The sequence below is a fragment of the Centroberyx gerrardi genome, chromosome 8 (genome assembly GCF_048128805.1).
Source record: "Centroberyx gerrardi isolate f3 chromosome 8, fCenGer3.hap1.cur.20231027, whole genome shotgun sequence".
NCBI lineage: Eukaryota > Metazoa > Chordata > Actinopteri > Beryciformes > Berycidae > Centroberyx > Centroberyx gerrardi.
In genome coordinates, this window is record NC_136004.1 from 18,054,870 (window position 1) to 18,059,342 (window position 4,473).

A 4,473-nucleotide genomic window follows, 5' to 3' on the forward strand; every position below is an offset into this window, starting at 1 on the left:
ATGGTTTCGCCCTCTGAAGGATGTGTTCAAAGCTGACAAGGTTTGACCTCTTCATAGGGAATTACATGAAAAATTATAGAGCAGAAAACAATGAATCAAACATCACAGTGAGTGTATTTCCATATAAACAGTCTGCTTTTATTTATTGTAATTACATGCAGGCTGCCAAAGATGTAATTGATTGTTTAGATAAGATAAGATTTTACTGCAATGAAGGGTTGGTTATACAGGGGGTGGACAAAATAACAGAAACAGATAACAGTATATGAATATCAAGTACCTAACCTACCCAAGCATAATCTAACCTAACCTCACCTAACCTCACCTAACCTAACCTAACCTAATTTAACCTAATTTAACCTAATCTAACCTAACCTAACCTAATTTAACCTAACCTAACCTAACCTAATTTAACCTAACCTAATCTAACCTCACCTAACCTAATTTAACCTAACCTAACCTAACCTAACCTAATTTAACCTAACCTAACCTAACCTAACCTAATTTAACCTAACCTAACCTAACCTAACCTAATTTAACCTAACCTAACCTAACCTAACCTAATCTAACCTAACTTCACCTAAACTAACCTCACCTCACCTCACCTAACATCGTGTGGGAAGAGTCTTTGTATCCTAGAGTGTATCTGGTCCTATAAAATGGCCTCATATTTCCTGGCCATTATACAATAATGCAATGAACATCGGACCTAATTACTCCCACCAGATGGCCGCCCAAACCATTACCAATCCACCGCCATGTTTATTACCAGTTGACAACAGACGTGGCTTGAAGGCATCCTTTGGTTTTCTTCAAATGTAAACCTATCTGGATAGAAAAAAGGCTGAAAGATGACTCATCAGACCATGTTAATTTTTTTTTCCATTGTTCAGGGTTCAGGTTTTGTGCTCCTTACACCAGGTTATGCGTCTTTGTGCTTTGGCCTTGGATACAAAGGGTTTCTGAATGGCAGCCCTGTCATGAATACCAGCTTTGTGAAGCTCCTGACATACAGGTTTTGCTGAGAATGTGTCACAGAGGTGTTGATTCAATTCTGTGGTGAATTTCTGTGGTGTTTAGTAACTATCCTGATTGAGTTTCTGTCTTGCGACCACTGTTCCTCTTTGCCGATGCAGTTTGTCCATGTTTGGTATGTTGTCATCATTTTCGAGGCTGTTCCCTTTGCAACATTAAATAATTTGAAATATTTGTGACAGATGCAGTTTCAGTTTGGGCACGGGCTATGTTGCCTCAAATATAAAAGTGATGATTGTCAGATCTGTTTTAAAGCAAACACATACTGCTAATTGGCACTGAAATTATACTTGCCTGTGTAGCTGCTGGAATTTCTATATTTTGTCCACCTCTTGTAATTCAGAACCTTATCTATTCAAAACCAACTGTAAACAACCATTGTAGTAAATCTGATGCATTTCATTTATTTGTGAGAAATACATTTTTTTAATGGCAATTTCTTGGAAAACCCTCATTTTCCATAATCTAAAAAAAATGTCCTTTGCTCCAATTGTGCTTGGCCATGAAAATGTTTATAATAACACTGTTTTTCAGACACTACGCTCTTTATTCCACGCACCTCTGTTTTACCAACCTTTCCATGTGCTTATATGAACAGCTAGTGGAAGCTGACATGGGCTACATGTAAGGAGAGGATCCACAGTCATGAATGTGCCGTGTAGCTGGTATGAAGCTGTTGTTCCGATGTTATGAATGTGTTATAAATCACAGTTTGTGTAATCATTGTGTTACCAATCTCTCTGTTAGGGTTTCGATGGTTGAAACATCTTGTTTGAAACAAGAATGAGACGGAGCAGCAGCATGAGCATGCCAAAATGTCAAGTAACAAAAGCACCATGTGGCTCAAGTTTCAGCCCGGTACAGTAGCTCTCTACTCAGGCAGCAGGATTTACCCCAGGAAAAATCGCCATGTAAATAAGACAAGGTGAAATTGCTCTAGTGCGCTAGGTTATGGTGTGTCAGAGTAATAATCCTGTTAGATTTGTTAGCGTAGAATCCATGAATACAAAAAAGGTACTTGCTTTGATTTCATGTGTGGTGGAAGTACAGGGATATCCACTGTTTGAAATTTCAATATCTAAGACCTCGTGTCATTTTGGTATAATTTGTCTCATTAAGTTCAGTCACAGGCCTTTTATTCCTGCCAAGGGGCGCAGTCTGCACTTGGAATATTGAGTCTCTTCTTAGAAGAATTTCCATTTCTTGGCTTTTCATTGAAGTGACTGGGAGTGGCTGAGAAAAGCACTGAAATACATACTTTCATAAAATTTTGTGTTGATCTAATGATTGTTTTATTTAGCATGTCAATGGCACATAATTGTTTCCTTTCAATATCACTTGAATCCTTCTAGTTCAGTATTTCTTAAATTATTGGGACCCAAAAAGAGTCATGTGGACATTTCTTTTGGATTCTTTTTGATGTGAGGGGAAAGAGCAACAAAGACTCAACTACTTTTTGGGTGGCATAGCTCTTACCTTGACTAAAATTACTTAATTTAAAATATAATCCTTGTCTAAGTATTCAAATACCACTTTGAGGCATAATTTTCAGAAACAACTTCTAGAGCACAATAATTACAAGGATGAATCACCAAATTTTGAAAAGAAAAAAAAAAGTCAAAAATATGTTATTGTTTATTAGTCATTGCTCCTGCTCAAGGTTTGACTAAACCATATTTTATCTTCTGTATTTTTGCTCATTTTGGTTGGGGAGAGAGCAGAGAAGAAAAGTTACTGTAAGGATTATAAATGCCCTCCAGTGACCTCATCCCATCACATTTTCAAAGCTCAACAGAAACACTCCAACTAAAGAACTGATGCATAATTAGCTCCAGCAGTCGCAGTCCTGGTCAAAAATGAGGAATTAGTTGTTTCCCCAATTCACCCTGTAAATAAATGCTTTGCTTGCAAAGCTTGAATGAAAAAAAAATGAAATTGTTGATTAGGTCACTTGGGGGAGAGCGCTAATGCAGCAAAAAGACTCTGCGATAATAGAGCAGAATGGTTTGTTGTGTATCCACAAAGCACTTTACTTCACTTTACCATCCCATCTCTGGTTCATCATGACATTCGCAGCTTAATCGCTTACTAAGTTTAAAACAGCAAAGTATAGTTATTTTATTCTTTAGTTTATGTTTTAGAAAATTTATCTTAATAGCCATCTTGTGTCAATTTTTTACTTTATTTGTTAAATGTCAGGGACAGAAACTTAATCCTCCATTCTAAGTTACGGTGTGTTTTTGCTTCTTTTTTTACTTGCGCAAAAGAATTAATTCTTCATATTTTCTCAAAGAGTGTGATAAAAAGGCCCTGCGCGTAGGATGATGAATACTGAAGAACTGCTGAAGGATCATAAATATGAAGGAGTGAAGCAAATGCATAAGTCACAAACTCTCACAGCTCTGCTTTCCTTCACATAACAAGAGAGGCTACAGCATATCGACAGGATGCTCTGAAGCCGCCTTCATACCATTGCTGTACCGTGTTGGAGAATTATTTATTTCTTGGTCTATTCCTGGGAGGATACTGTTGACAGCTTCTCATCTCGCTGTCTGGCTACCACTGACTTCCATTAGGCCAGGAATTGCAATATGATGTCTTTGTGTGAGGTTCACCAGTTGCACCACATTTAGAGCTACGGAAGCATAAGTAATACTGAGGCAAAGAAAGAAAACATTTATTGTTCATGAATCCAGTGTCAGACAGGTCCTGGCAGGAAGAACAGGGAAGTTGAGGTCTTGGTTTGAGGTCTCTGAAATTATCCCGCCTCCCCCTCACTTTCAACAGGCAGCTGGACTTTGGAATTGTTCCCATTAAGAACAATCAGCACATTCGTGTAAAAGCGATACATTGCAATTGCAAAAAGACAGTCTAACATTCCACATGACAACTAGATTTTACATTTGAACTTCGTGATGCCAATTTTAGTTTATACATACTATATTATTATAAAAATTTACAGAATAACATTTTTGTGTCTCAGTGCAAAAGATATATTCCAAAAGAATATCATAAAAGCCGTGCCCTTGATAAATGTTCCCCCACATCTTCCCCTCTCTGTACCCAAACAGTAAAATAACTGGCCTTTTTAAGAGACCATCAATAAATAACCAACATAAGCAGTTTTACAGTCACCGTCAAGTAGCAGCAGTGTTTCAGCTTTGACTTTAAATACATATTCACAAACAACAGTGTGTCACTGTACACCCACAATTCATCAGAACAACTTCAACAATAGATAATAATAATTACAGTTGTATTGATAATAATTACCATGACAATAACAACGGAAAAAAGATATGCAATGTATCACATCTGCATTAAAGTATTTACATTGCTTATTCAAGTTCTGTGGCTTATTTTCCCGTGTGTGAATTTCCCAAGTAAAAGAAGGCAATGGAGTGTCTCTAAGGTAAAGGGCTGGGAGTGGGGAATTCA